The 16,714-nt window shown below is 34.7% G+C and overlaps 1 protein-coding gene and 1 pseudogene across 3 annotated transcripts in view; one reads left to right on the forward strand and one right to left on the reverse strand.

Annotated features, from left to right (window-relative positions):
• LRP1B (LDL receptor related protein 1B) overlaps positions 1–16,714 on the reverse strand; it is a 1,862,224-nt gene that overhangs the window by 386,172 nt on the left and 1,459,338 nt on the right. The gene's annotated exons all lie outside the window — the stretch shown is intronic.
• Positions 2,030–2,617, forward strand: LOC106966867 (peptidyl-prolyl cis-trans isomerase A-like; annotated as a pseudogene).

The following is a 16,714-nucleotide window of genomic DNA, read 5'->3' on the forward strand; positions in this document are numbered from 1 at the left end:
TATAAAAATGTGGCTATGAGTGCTTGTGTTTTATGTTGACTAAATATGTACATAGTGCTATCTATCTTAATTTAGCAGAAAGGAAAAATATATACATTCGGGATGTCCTACCTTTTCTCCATGCTGGCATTATATTAGATAATATCACAAACCTTTTCCTCTCTGAACATTTTTTCTTAAAATCTTGTGCCATTAAGGTGGCCAAATCACAAAAGTTGCTCTCTGGCTTAACTTCATTGTTCATATTCTCCCATCACTTAAAAAAAGATATACTGACCACCTCTTCTTCATAAGGCACTAAGAAAGATGTGGAAGAAATCCTGCTTTGAAGAATAGAATAAACATGTTGTATAAAAGTCATTTTATTATTATAATGCATGTTGCTTAAATGACAGAATAAGAATGTAATCTGCTGGCAGTTACTACATTATTTATATGACTGCTATTAAAATGTGAATTTAAAAAACACAATGGCAAGCTAATGTGAACAAAGGTAACCTAGTGAGGACTTAGAAGCCCTCCTGCTTGGTTAAAGTGAAAAAGAAAACAATGTGCTTCTCTTTTGCAAAAAATACAGTAATCCCGGTGTCTCATCTTCTCACAGAGAAATTCATCAAAATCACACAATTTTGCTACCTAGTTATTAATGAATATACATGATCACAGTTTCAATGTGCAATGTTCACAGATTCTGTGCACATTAGGACATAATACATTGTGTGTTCCATTGTGTGTTCTGAGGTTCCATGACCTCAGAGAGATTGTGAATCATATTAGTCAACAGTTTTATCTAGTATGTCAAGAGAAAGGGAGAAAGGTTAAGAGGTGGGAGGTGGTAGATGTAAGTCCAAAATAATGTTGTGTACCTTGTGGACATTTTTCATATAGCTGGTATTTACTAAAGTACATTGGATCTCGGACTTCTCAGAATTTTCAGTTCCTCCGGTAACATTTGTAAATTCATTTCGCAGCTTTGCTCCTTTTCTCTCTGCATGCTGATACCCCAGCTGTTTGCTCTTCTGCTATTACTTATTTCAAAAGCATCTGAGCTTAAAATGATATAACTGGTCACAAAACTGAGTGCCAGGGCACTAATGTTCACCCTCAGTTACATAAGCGGCCAATAACCCACATTCCCATGAGAGGATATTGATCGTATATGAAGGTGTAAGAGTCCTGTCATTTTTACTCATACCTTCCCATATTAGGCAGATTAAATCATTACTATAAAATTATTAAAATAAAAGCCATTATCATGGCTTTGTGCTAACTTTTTATTTTCAAAAGGCCACATAAGAGCATTAGTCATTTCATTTTGATCAAACACAGGGCTGCACTGTACAAACTGCTCTGATCTAGTATGACCCCATGTTCTTTGCCACAATGAATTAGGTGTTTGAATGTTTATAGAGATTCTAAAGCAGCCACTCAAGGTAAGTATTTGTTGTTTGTCCTTTGTTTTCTAATCTAAGTATAAACTTCGTTGGTTTTAAAAAGCCACTGAAATATTTAAGAAGTGCTTCCTGTCTAAGGTGTTAAACATAAAATCTTCCTCATAATTCCCTCCTGGATTTCCACTTTTGCTGCACATTTATTTCTAACAAAAACGTTATTTGGTATCATTGCGACCTCTCTCTTGATCTACTTACTATTTTCTCTTTAAGTCAATTCAATTCAGATTTCATTTCTAACCAAATAGAAACCAAAGCAAATTATTTCCAGAATGCTTTTGTTAGCAACCTAGAAATCTTTCTCTCTACTTTCTATTTCATTTGCCTATGTCTAATCATAGGACCAGATTATTGGATTCAGCAGGACTGAATATTACTTCTGGAGAAAAGCATACACTCACATACACTTGGCTCCCTATAAATCCATACTTGGATTTAATAATTGTGCATAAGCTTAGAGACATGGAGACAATTTGCTTTCAAGTTCTAGTTGCAATCTTGAGATATATGACTTGATACAGAACTTAGTATAGGCCTTGCAGACACTGCCACTTGGGTGCCACACCCACCACCCCACCATGGTCACCTCCACCATGTTTTTCAATATCTCTGTGGACAGCAAGCCCTTGGGCCTTGTCTCTTTCCAGCTGTTTGCTGGTAAAGTTCCAAAGATAGCAAAAACTTTTGTGCTCTGAGCAGTAGGGAGAAATGATTTGGTTATAAAGATCCCTGCTTTTACAGGATTATTCTGCAATTATGTGCCAGAGTGACTTCACATGCCATAATGGCACTGGTGGCAAGTCCATCTATGAGGAGAAATTTGATAAGAATTTCATCTTGAAACAGATGGATCCTGGCATCTTGTCCATAGCAAATGTTGGACCCAAAACAAATGGTTCCCAGTTTTTCATCTGCACTGCCAAGATTAAGTGATTGGATGAAAAACATGTGGTCTTTGGTAAGGTGAAAGAGGCATGAATATTGTGGAAGCCATGGAATGCTTTGGGTCCAGGAATGTCAAGACCACGAAGAAGATCACCATTGCTGACTATGGACAAATCTAATAAATTTGACTTATGTTTTATCTTACCTACCAGACCATTCCTTCTGTAGCTCAGGAGAGCACCTCTTCACCCCCATCTACTTGAAATATCCTATAATCTTTGTGTTCTTGATGTAGTTCTATGGGTTCCATATTTTCCTTACTCCTCTCCAAGTCCAGCTGGATTGCAGATTTAAATTTATGAAATAAACTTACGAAAATGAAAACAAAATAACAACGAAAGAACTTAGTTACTAACCTGCAAAATTGGAAATGATATCTGTCTCTTGGAGATGCAAAAAAAAAAATAATTGAAAAATCTGTGATGGAGGCATAAATTCATTCTTCTCATATCAGATTCAATCCAGGAAATACATTTTTGGTGAATGTTTAAAAACTGTTTAACATTAATTCATGACCCCACCCCGAGCATAAAAATTCACTCCAAATCCAGAAGTCATAGTTGTTTGTTCCAAAAATTCCCACAGGACTGAACTTGATCTTTCCTTCAAGCCTATAGCTATCAAGAATCCCCTAACAGAAATCTCCAGGAAGGAATGGAAGCATGGTCACATCTCTTCTCTACCTGGGTGATACTTGCAATATAATCATACCTACTTACTTTATATGGTAAATATAAATATGGTAGGTAAATAATTCCACCTACCAAACAGACTAACAGAGAAAATGTCAGCTCTTTACATTTAAAGCTAGCTTTCGTGCGTTATTTTTTTCACTCTCTATCTCTTTTTAACAGCATTCCTCTGTTTATTGCAGCGTTATTTACAATAGTCAAGATTTGGAAATAGACCAAGTGTCCATCAACAGATGAATGGATAAAGAAGATGTGAAGGGCACCTGGGTGGCTCAGTCAGCTAAACATTAAACTCTTGATTTCAGCTCAGGTCATGATCTCACAGTTGTAAGATGGAGTCATGCATTGTTTCATTTCCCAGGATAAATCTTGCTAGTTCCCACAGGACAAGATTTTGAGACCATGCCAATAATCATTCCTACTCTGAAAGCACCTGGGTCTGTGAACATCCTTTAAGAACATGACGGGTGAAACTGGCACCCACATGCTTGAAAGCTGAGTACAGAAATCACAGTTTTCCTTGTTTAACAATGTGTTCCTGTTGGTACATCATGTAAATACATAATTTTAATTTAGCAGATGGAAAAACTGAGGGCAGAGAGGCAAATGACTTTTTTGAGAGTACACAAGTGGCAAAACCTAGATTCAAAGTCAGATCTATCTGTTGTTGCCAAAGCCCATGTACTTTTTTATACCCATCTATCTCCTCTCTTCACATACTATTCACATACAGAGATAGTATTTTTTAATGTTAACAAAACATAAACTTATTTTTAATGTGAAACACAAAGTAACTATTTGTATTTTATAATTTACTTTGCTTAATTTTCTATGTTGTTTTTGTTTGAAATAAAATTAAAATTTTCTGCACTATTCCTGGATATATATACACATATATATGTAAATGCGCATGAGCAAACACACACATGCACACACACACACACAATATGTGTATGTATAAATGTATGTGAAAGACATGTGCATGATGCATGGATGGATGTGAAAGATGTATGCATATGTGTGTGTGTGTGTGTGTGTGTGTGTGTGTGTGTGTGTGTTTGAGGTATACAGACATACCTACACATACATATGTATCTGTCAATATACAAATATACGCAAATACATACGCATTGAATCATTACTTTCTTGGTATTTCTTGATATCTTCTAGATAAATAGAGGTATTCAGTCAGTTTTCTGCTCTGGATAAATGAAACCTGATACTTTGAATACTAATGGAAAAATGTGTTATAATTAACTGAAATAATTTTCTAATTTTTCTTTGCATTTAAAAAAAGTGAAAATTCTGAGATTATAAATCAAAACATGTTACATTCATTAACAGCCTGCAAAGTTATTTTTAAAATTCTGCCTGTAAGTGCTTTCTTTAAAAAGGTTCTAAAATCTAAATGTCTAAATATGCTAAATATTTTAGAGAAATATATTTTTCAAAACTATATTCATATAAGTTTATATGACCAATGGACACAATATCTTTCTGAGTGAATAACTGAATAATTTCAAAATAATATAAAGTAATTGCAGTTCTCAATGTCAAAATATAGCAAAAGATATATATTTAAAAGTAAAATATTTAAAATAAATTCTAGATGTTTTCTCTTATATATTAAATATCTAAATATTCTGACTGAATTTTTAGATCCTTAAAAATCAGTATTTAAAGAAATAATTATGAAGAAAAAGCTTAAATGACATTTATTAAATTTCAGTTATTATTCTTCTATTAATTTTCTAATGATTTAAAAATGAAAAAAATGGGCCCATTAATTAAGATAAATATTATTTTGATTACAGATTTCAGTAAAATAGAAGATTATAGGGATATGGTTCCTTTCCATTTCCAACTACTATCTACCAACTATCTGAACAGCAGTAATAGACCTTTTTTTCAAGAGAACAAAAGTTAGACACAAAGAAATCTTTATACCAGTAAAAAAAAAATAAGATATAATGTTTAGTTACCAATGGTAAACTAAACAGAAATTTTAAAAAACATTTTGAGAGACTGTAATTTTAGATATCTCTATGGATGATTCCATCTACAGGTTTCATGAATTCATAAAGAGATAATACACACACTACACGCATGCAAAAACACTCACATATACACACAAACATTCAGTTTCCATTAGAGCTTTTCATACTCTTTATATCTTAATCTGTCAGTGAGCCATAGGGCTGCACTTCAAATTCTCCTCTCTTTTCCATACATTTTTTAACATATATATTAGAGCCTCCCACTTGTTCATTTATGCAGCAAATATTTATTGTCTAGTATACCTGATGAGCTGGCATGTAATTTATCATCCCAACTAAGACACTTATGAGAGTGTCAGAAGGTGTTGTTAACAGTCATGTCAGGTCAGCAGGCACAAAACAGAACAGACCTGGGCAACTGGGGAGTATGGGAATTCAGTCTATATGTTTGCTGGGCACAAATCAGCTGTGGTCCCTGCTCTCATCAACCACATAGTCTAGTGGACAAGTTATATCCAAACCAGAAAATAAATTTAAAAAAAATTACACATTGTGCCTAGTGTCAAGAAAACAGTTATGGTACTGAGTTGTGGCATATTGGTGAAGAATGTGAGGAACTGGGTTTTTCAGACCATTCTCTAGAAGTAATGTTTAAACAGAGAAATGAAGGATAAGAAAAATATTAACAAGGGAAAACAGGGTGGGGTAGGAAAATATCCTCCCAGGCAGAGGAAATCGTACATGACAAATCTAAGGTAGAAAACTTGAAGAACTAAAAGACCAGTTAGACTTAAGTCTCAAGAATCACACAGGAACGATCTTAAATCCCGTCAAACAGATTTTGCAAGGTCTTTAAAGATATAGCAAGAAGTGTGAATTTTGATTTAATGCAATCTAGTGCTTTTAAGCAGAGAAATGAAACAATCCTATTCTTAAAGCATATCACTCTGGAGGTTCTATGGAACACAATTTATAGAGCTATGGACAGAAGTTGGAGACTGTTTACAGTTGTAACCAGAATGGCAATTGCAATGATGAGCAAGACAAGGACACTGGCAATGGGGATGGGGAAAAATGGACTGACCCAAGATATATTTTAGAGGTACAACTGATCAGATAATATCTCTAGAACTGTGACCTTCAACACACTTTCTAAATGCTGGCCAATACTTTAAACTGTCACTTAAATATTTTCAGCATAGATATTTCTAGGCCCATTAAATTTAACAAATCCAACACTGAAGTCAAGATAATGTTCTCAAAGCTTGTTCTTCATCTGGTATTCCCTATATCAATTGTGACTTCCCCACTAATTCAAGGTGGAAACCAGAGTTACATACAAACATCTCCTCCCTCTCTTCACTTGCCACATTCAAATGATTATCAACTCCTGTCAATTTTATTCTCCAAAACTCCGAAATGCAGCCTTTGCCCTATTCTTTACCCTTAGCGCTAATATCTTTTATGTGGGTAGCATCAATTATATCCCACCAATACCACTTTCAAGGAAAGAAATATTGAAGTTTCTTGAACCTCACATTCTCTCCAGTCTTCATGCTACTGAATGGAACAGCTGGGGCAAATTCTAAGGTTGTGAGATTCAGACAATGTAATTTCTTTCTTTCAGGAGCTCAGGAATTTGATCTTTGTTGAAGAATAAGAGTCCATTGCAAGAGAAATTTGCTTCCTTGATTTTTTTTGTGTTATGATACATATTAATGTCATAATATTTGGCTTAAAACCAAATAGTTTTAGGGGTGCCTGGATGGCTCAGTCAGTTAGGCATCCGACTTTGGCTCAGGTCATGATTTTGTGGTTCGTGGGTTTGAGCCCCACGTAGGGCTCTATGCTGACAGCTCAGAGCCTGCAGCCTGCTTTGGATTCTGTGTCTCCCTCTCTCTGCTCCTCTCCTGTTCATGCTCTTTCTCTCCATGTCCCTCAAAAATAAATAAATGTTTGAAAAAATTATTTTAAAAAAACAGTAGGTTGAATGTTTGCTATACTAGTATCAGAATCATATTGGATCCTCTTCTCCAGATCCTCTGGTTCTACTAAACCATAAGATTTAGGGCTCATCAAGAAAGAAAGTTACAAAAGCTATATGTACTTAGGTGACATTCAGCATTACATTTCTTTTATTCCTTTAAGCCAATGGACTATCATCTGGATGGGTAAGACCTTGGCAGCAAACGTGTTTATACAATATTTTGGTAGAAAAATAAACAAACATCAGGACAGATCATTCAACATATTCCATAGATTTTCACGAAGTTTTTGTAAGTGAAGCCCATTTTTGTTTTGCATTTATAAATAAACTACTCCTTTAATGTTACTCTCTTTTGAGAAACATGTACTTTTAGATTCTTGTTCTGTTCTCATAGAGATATGCTATATTAAAAAAAATTAACTTTATAGGAGAAGCCATTTTCCTTGGGCAGATATTAATTCTCAACATGCTATTCTATTGGCAAATGAAATCCTTTTTTTTTAATTTCTGGATACTACTTTGCATTTTCTATGTTTTCTAATATAAAAGGCAGAGATTTATCAGAAACTTCAGAAGAAGAGGTAAAGGTAATTCATCTGACACTAAGAGAGAAAGAGTTTAGGTAAATAATTTTAAAGACCAGCCTCATAGCATTAAAATTTAGAGGCAATAAAACTAGAGCATTTCATTAAAATAATATATTCCTTAGGTCTAACCAGGACTACAGATATCATGGAAAGGGACTGTACAATTTGACTGAAGGTACATAGAAGGTTGGGGAACTTGATTTAAATGGTACCTGAGGTAAATCTCTGATTCAGCATCTCCCACTGAAATGACTTGGAAAAAACTCAGAAGAAATACAAGGTAAAAATTTGCATCACCACTAAATTCTAGTAATGTTGGAAACCTTGCTCCCAACATCAAGGAGAGAAATCCTGTAATTACAAGGCCAATGGGTTCAGACTAAGAAACATATGTAGTAACAGAAATGTTTAGGCAGGGAAAATAAATATATCAAAGTACAAGTTAATGTGTATTGTTTTTACAACCTCATTGTCTATTCCATAGTTCAGAAACACTAGATCCATACGAAAGCAAACCAAATGATCATATATTACTGTATAAATGTTACTTCTTTAAGAGTATCCTAATTCCCTTTCCCTAACTATGGTCTTTAATATTTATTTTTCTTTAACTATTCCAGGAGGCAACTGAACAACATGGCAGTACAGCTAGGAAATGAAAGCTGGCAGAAGTCATTTTACCTGTGGAGATGCAGTTCCCCAAATGGCAAATGTGGTAGAGGGAAGGATGAAAGAAGAGGACTATAGTACTTGATATATTCCACAAAGCTAAGATGTCATAGATGCAGGTATTTTGATCAGAAGAAAATACCACATTATCTAGAACATGTAGATGAAACACTGGTAGACAATGAAAATCAGGTTAGGAGACGTGTATCATTCTGCCTTTGAGTTGAAGGTTTAAGAAGGTCATCTGAGTAGAATCAAAGGTAAAACATACAAGCTGATTATTATCTAACAATAAGTTTGCCTTCTAAAGGAGAAAAACAATTGAAAGGGATTCCTGGCTGGCTCAGTCAGTAGAGCTCAAGTAGAGTCATTCAAGTAGACTCTTGATTTCAGGGTCAAGCCCCACATTTGGTGTAGAAAAAAAAAACAACAACAAAAAACTACATACATACACACACACACAGAAAAACAATTGAAAATAGAAATAGAAAACATTATATTAATATATAATACCTTCAGAAAAAGGGAAAATGAATTTCATCCGAAGGCTTAGGAAATAATATGCTTCTGAATATAGGTACTAACAGAAGAACATATTAGAAAATTACCTCATATCTAAAGTTTTTAGAAGGTACAAATGAATTAAATTTAAAAAGGCTTTATGAAGGAGGAGCAGAAAGGCAAGAAGAAGAAGAAGAAGAAGAAGAAGAAGAAGAAGAAGAAGAAGAAGAAGAAGAAGAAGAAGAAGAAGAAGAAAGCTAATAAAAATCAAGGGACTGAGATATAAAGGAAAATATTTGGGATAAGGAGAGATTATAGGAAATCCAATAAGGCAAAATAAAATTGAAATTACAATTGACATAGTAAAGAACATAAATACCACTTTCAACACTGAACTACTGATGAGTAAATTTATGTATGTGAAGATGTGTAAGTGCCATTTAAAATAATTGATTCTAGGGGTGTCTAGCTGGTTCGGTCAGTTGAGTGACCGACTTTGGCTCAGGTCATGATCTCATAGTCTGTAGGTTCCAGGCCCACGGTGGGCTCTGTGCTGACAGCACAGAGCGTGGAGCCTGCTTCAAATTCTGTCTCCCTTTCCCTTTGTCTCTTTCTTTTAAAAATAAACATTAAGATAATTGATTCTGGGGCGCCTGGGTGGCTCAGTCGGTTAAGCGTCCGACTTTAGCCAGGTCACGATCTCGCAGTCTGTGAGTTTGAGCCCCGCGTCAGGCTCTGGGCTGATAGCTCAGAGCCTGGAGCCTGTTTCTGATTCTGTGTCTCCCTCTCTCTGCCCCTCCCCCATTCATGCTCTGTCTCTGTCCAAAAAAAAATAAATAAACGTTGAAAAAAAAAATTTAAAAAAGATAATTGATTCTAAAATTTTACTTACAGAGAAATGCATTACGTGGCATTAACTTCCATTATAAATCATCACACTACTATTTTTATTAATGGAACCCTCTGCTATAATTTTGAATTTTAATGATTGCTATTATAGTTACATATAATCGATAATAAATGACAATTCTGCCATTACACTACTAAAATTAAGCATTGTATTAATATCTGGAAATTTGTGCTGCAATGTCAACATTCAATATTTGGTTAATTCTGAAGTAACTGTAAATAGAAGCATGAACTAGGTAGCAATTTTCACAACAAATGTGAGAGTCAATGTTTAACAAAATAAAAATGAGTTTTTATATAGAATTGATACTTTATGCATAAGCATAAATGGCTAAATATGGGCATGTATCATGTTAGTATAAACTTGGAAATATAGAGCTAGTAGTATGTTAGTTGTAAATGAATAAGCAGAAACAAAAATCTGAAAAGTTTTCCAGTTAAATATGACTACAATATTTATCATCACACCCTTCCAAAACTCTACATTAATGAAAGTCAAGATGTAAAAACACACACATTTTAAAAATGGAATTATAGCAGAGATGTCAACAACATTTGAAGTTGGAATTCTGACATTCTAGTAATAAATAACTCTTCAGACTTGAGAAGATGAATGCTAAGTATCTATAATTTTTTTGCCACTGCATAATTCTGGAAGAGCCCAGGAATTAGAGGTGGCAGGTATGACTGATGACAGGGTTAGATGGGTCTGAAAAACAGAAGGTTGGCTGAAAGTCTGATTTTTTAAAAAATGTTTTTTTAATTATTTTGAGAGAGAGTGCAAATGTGCTCAAGCTGGGGAGGACCCAAGAAAAAAGGAAAGAGAGAATCCCAAGCAGGTCTCAAGCTCAGTGTGGAGCCTGATGCGGGCTTGATCTCAAGACCATGAGATCATGACCTGAGCTGAAATCAAGAGTCAGACACTTAACCAACTGAACCACCCAGGTGCATCAGTTGAAAGTCTGAGATAAAATAAGGCAGTCAGAGAAAGACACATAGCAGATGTTTTCACTCATATGTGGAACTTGAGAAACAGAAGACCATGGGGAACGAGAAGGGGAAAAAATAGTTACAAAGATGGAGGGAGGCAAACCATAAGAGACTCTTAAACACAGAGAACAAACTGAGGGTTGATGGGGGTAGGGGATGGGGGATGGGCATTGAGTAGTGCACTTATTGGGATGAGCACTGGGTGTTGTATGTAAACAATGAATCACAGGAATCTACCCCTAAAACAAAGACCACACTGTATACACTGTATGTTAGCCAATTTGACAATACATTATATGGAAAAAAAGAAAAAAGACCTGAGGATGAGAGGAGGAAGGACTTGTTTGAAAACCGGCAAATGTCACCATCAAATTGTGCCTCACTTGGAAGCCTTTGTTATGCAGCCAACCTATGGGGCTTGTCCTTCTCTAAACTTCTGCACATATACTTCATGCTGCCAATCATCTTTTTATGGTAGGAGAGGGAACTTTTCAGCCTGCTCTGCAGATAAAGATATATCCCAACAGGATCTGAGCACAAGAGCCAAACATTTGATCCAAGGAGCAGATGGTGGAACCCCAGATTACGGCACAAAGAGAAGATGCTCAAGAATAGCTCTACTGACCAGGAAGCGAGCCAGAAGAAGGAGCATGTCCAGAGTAGGTAGGGGTAGTCCTAGACGTGGGTAGCTGGAGTGCATGTACATGGGTCTCCTTTCGTATTCACTGTCTAGGGCACATAGACAGTGGGGTCCCAACGAATGAGTGAATGAACAAATAAATGAACATATGGCACAAAATAGGCTTTCATGTATGTTATAGTATATTTTTACAAGTAATGTGGAGCAATACGACATGCAGCCATTTGAGCAACCTGTACTTCTCACTTGCTGCTTTCTGGTGAAGTTGTCAGCAATCCATACACATTGTTGAATGTCTAAGAAAACAATTTGTTTGCATTCTGATGCTGTAAAATATCGTTTGGATTTAAATGGCAGGGACAAAAACAAGAAGAAGCCTTTACATATGGTGACAGAAAATGAGGGGTATACTGTGGAGAAGCTGACCCACAGAAAACCCGAATTTTTAAACACCAGTCAAAGTCAAGGGTGAACACCCCAAAAGAATAGGGGAATTAAGGAAAAGCCAGCATCCTGAGCAGAGCTATCCCTATGACCATCAATGGACAGGTAAGTAACACCATATATTTGAAGAAGAGTTCCAACATAAAAGGCCCAGACAAAAAGAATAATACATTAAAAAGGAAGATGGAGAAAACAGAGCATACAAGAAAACAATATATAATTATAAAACAAAATACTAAGGAATATCCCATAATAGCTTAGAAAATTTTTAATATGGTAACAAAAAACTTACAAATCAATAAAAAAGTTGGAAGATAAATTTGAGGATATCTCCTAGACTATAACATAATAAAGCAAAGATAGAAAGTAGGCAGTATACAGAAATGTGAAGTTGCAAAAGTTTACTTCCTTGAATATTTTGGGGGAAGCTAGAGAGAGGACATAAACATATCTGTTAAGAGAATAATATAGTGCAATAATGATGGATACCATAAGCAAAGGAGAGAAAAAAGTGAAAATTACTAAATCCATGGAGACTAGGAAGTTCTATAAAAAAAGATAACCATAATATATTACTGGGTTAAACCATCATTAAATTTATATGGTAATAATTATAATATAAAGAGTAATGATGAAATTAAATATAATTGTAACATATCCATAATGGAAGGATGGGATAGGAAATATATATTAGGCTGGGAAGTCTACAGACTATGTAAGAAATCCTTGTTCTTTTTGTTCATATATGGAAGTGAGAAATAATATATGAAATTGAATTATAAGAGAAGTATTACATGTTTTTTATATACACACATATATGCATACATATGCATGTGCATATATGAATATAGTGTGTATATATGTATACATATGGGGAGGACCAAGAAAAGTAACAAGAAATAGCTAAAGGAGTTTCAATTAACTGTGTTTGGGAAATGGTAATGAGACTGCGAAACAATGAACAGTTGATTGCTATTTTATAGAATTTATAGAAATATTTGATTTTAAAACTATTAACACAAAAAAATTTGATAAAAATAAAAGTGAAATTTCAAAATAATGCTTAAAAGAAATAAACCAAAATGTTACAGGTAGGTATATCTACGTGGTTAGATTATGAGTGGTTTTAATTTTCTTCACTATACTTATTTGCATTATGAAACTTTTCTTCAACGAACCTATATTACCATTATAAGCAGATCAAAAAGATTGAGAAAAAAAACAAGCAAAAGCAACAATTGTGATTAAAAATATATTATTTTAAACAAATTATAACATTAAAGAAGATAAATAATTTCTGAAAATAAATATCTTGATATTTAATATATTTTATGATAATTAATATGTATGTAAAGGAATGTAGGCCTTGCTCTTTATCAGATATTTAAAGACTGCTAACACTTAAACCTTGAAGATTAGACAATTTTAATAAATGAATTCGACATCTTGTTAAAAAATAAACTGTTCCATTATATTTTTCTGTATACTTCTTTAAAATGCTGAATATTAGTCTCACTTCATCAGTGTGAAGAATTTTCCTCTAAGTGAGAACAGATGGTTTTTATTACTAATTCAGAAGATTTTTCCCCCCAATAACATAGACTGACGTTATAAATGGGATTTCCCAGATTTGCTTCATTTTGGGCCGTATGTTTAAGAGAAATTATGCTTACTCATAAGAGACAAGAAGGAACGCTAAGCAAAAATGGGTTTGACATCTGAAACATATTGCAAAGGGTCTTTTACTATCATAAAGAAACATCTGCTCTCTGTGTTGTTCACACAACTTGTACTAGATTGTCATGTGAAATACTACTGCCAGGGCATTGCATTTTCCCCACACATCAATAAGTAGAATCGTTACTGTTAAATGATATCATTAAAGAAATTCTACCCAGTGTTTCCTAAATAGGCAGAGTTCTCCCCTGATGACACAAAAGAAATTTTTATGGGTGCTTAAGTACAATTAGATTACATACATAAGGTATCTCATATCTCTGTATATTTTCAGTCTGTCTTGAATTATGCTCAAAATGTAGATGCTCAATAAATGATTGATCTTATATTTAAGGAAACAATTAAGAACTTTTTTTAAAGTTTATTTATTTATTTTGAGAGACAAAGAGACAACATGAGTGGGGGAGGGGCAGAGAGAGAGAGGAAACAGTATCCCAAGCAGGCTCCACACTGTCAGCCTGATGCAGGGCTCGAACCCATGAAACCATGATATCATGACCTGAGCAGAAACCAAAAGTCAGACGCTTAACCGACTGTGCAACCCAGGCACCCCAAGAATTTCTTAATTCACCAGTGAAATAAGGTTAGGTTATTTTTAAAATGCTTTAAAAATATAGTGGTTTGAAAATTCTATATTTATTAAGCTTGGTGGTAATCATCTGTTGTATCTTCTATATTTCTGGTAAATGAATTACCTTTTAAAAAAATTTTGTTTAGCGTATATTTATTTTTGAGACAGAGAGAGACAGAGCATGAACAGGGGAGGGTCACAGAGAGGGAGACACAGAATCTGAAACAGGCTCCAGGCTCTGAGTGGTCAGCACAGAGCCCGACACGGGGCTCGAACTCATGGACTGAGAGATCATGACCTGAGCCGAAGTCGGCCGCTTAACCGACTGAGCCACCAAGGCGCCCCTGGTAAATGAATTACCTTAATTGAATAATTTTCTAGGTTCTTATAATTGTCAGGGATACAACATCTCAAAACACCTCAAGCCAGATTTTTTAAATGTCCATAGTAAATCTGTGTCTTTTGTACAATGAAACTACTTCACTAATGTTGCCAGCAATCATCTTATCTTCATATAACTACTGGATCTTTTGATGGGATCTTCCCATTTCGGGCATTATATTTACTTTCTATAAACTGTGTACAAAATAAATCACTTTCCTAACATTGGAGGAGGATGGTTTCTATCAGTTAGTCTTTGACATAGTTGTAATGGACCTCTTACAACCCTAAATTTATCTAAGTGGGGGAAAACACAAAAGGCTTATTATCCTTAGTAATTTATCTATTCAAATACTTCATCTAATCAGTTTCATTCAATTTTGTATTTATGAAGGTTTTTGTTTTTCTTCTGAAGTTCATTATAATGAATGCTAAAAGATAAAGCCGTCACACTTAGGGAATTCAGACTCAGAGCTGGAGAGAGCAATATCAAAAAATAGTAAAGACTGTACATTTTTCAAATACATATTACCATATAAATATGTCACATTTTTAATTGTTCCTATGGAAATCTTCAAGTAAACACAAAAGTAAAGAGAGTTGTCTGGTGAACCCACAAAGACCATTAACTTGAACTAGTATCCACATATGGCCAATTTTGTTTCACCTGTAAAACTTCCCATTTTCCCAAGCTCAACATACGACTAGATTATCCCGAAGCAAATCCAAGAACAAATCCATAATCATATCATCAGTAAATATTTCAATTTGTACCTCTAAAATGTACATACTCTTCTGTTTTTTGATAAATATATTAACACTAAAATATCATGACTAAAAGAAGAAAGCTTTAAAGCTTTATGGTGCAAGTAGCTTCATCAGTTTACAAAGACAGGGAGAAACCTCCATAGTCTGACTCCTGCTTTTATATCTGTTCTTACCTTGATGGGGAAGAAAGGTCTTTCAAGCCTTCATGACTTCTTAGTTTTTTTTTTTTCCACTCTATATTTTTTAGTCTTGTAAGTGGTAATTCCCAATCATGTTTCTACTCCAATCCCACCAAGTCGATCCTTCTTTCCTTATGGAACAATTCTTGTTTCATTTTTCTTGAATTTGTTTAAAATTGTGATTCCTTTCTAGATCAGTCATTCCTAAATAAGGGGAAAGAAGCTCCTAGGGGGCAGAGATGGGATATTATCTACCTCTTTTCCTTCAGTATTTGACTTACAAAAAAGCATGTGATTGGGGTGCCTGCATGGTTCAGTCGATTAAGTGTCCAGCTTTGGCTCAGGTCATGATCTCACGGTTCGCGGGTCGAGCCCTGCATTGGGTTCTGTGCTGACAGCTCAGAGCCTGGAGCCGGTTTCGGATTCTGTGTCTGTCTGTCTGTCTGTCTGTCTGTCTGTCTCTCTCTCCGTCCCTCCCCCATTCACGGTCTGTCTCTCTCTCAAAATTAAGTAAACATTTAAAGAAAATTTTTACATAAAACAGAATTTGATATATCTTAACTAAGAGAATAGGCAAGATATAAATTTCCTTTTTCACTAGTTTAATTCCCAAAAGGACAGGTTTAACTTGTTTTGTATTTCATTTGGCATGTGGGGGGGGGTCAATAAATGTCATATTATAATAATTCTAGGAAGGTGAGTCATCTATGTCAGACCACAAATAGAGAATTACGCATGCTTTTTGTTTCTCCTACTCCTTAGTGATTTTAGAATTGCTCTTGTCACTGTCACAAGAAAGCCCAGACCTACTGTTAAAAATGGAAATCTGCCAAAAGATTCCGTAATGTGAAAACACCTTGGCAGATCTTCTGGCAATATATGATAATTTGTGATGTAGAAACGTCACATTTTTGGTTTTGTTTTAAAGAGATGTACTAATTCTAACAAAATTGTGATTGCACCTTATTTTGGCACTATTTCAGGATGCTGCCTTTACAATTTGCAGAGTGATTGGAAAAATCACAATGTATATTCTTGTTGCTAAGATGAATTATGCTAGAAAAATACTAAAGGAAGATAAATATTTTTTGGCAAGGTCACTGCAAAATTTTCTTTTAAAATTTGTTTTTATTATCACATTATTCAAATATATTCTTACACAAGAAAATTCTCTCTGCCTCTCTTCCCTTTCCTCTAATTCTTACTGTTGTTAGAAGCTTTTGCTATTTTCCAGACTTTTCATTTTTCTGCTTGTATTGTGTGTGT

Source organism: Acinonyx jubatus, chromosome C1 (assembly GCF_027475565.1).
Source record: "Acinonyx jubatus isolate Ajub_Pintada_27869175 chromosome C1, VMU_Ajub_asm_v1.0, whole genome shotgun sequence".
Taxonomy (NCBI): domain Eukaryota; kingdom Metazoa; phylum Chordata; class Mammalia; order Carnivora; family Felidae; genus Acinonyx; species Acinonyx jubatus.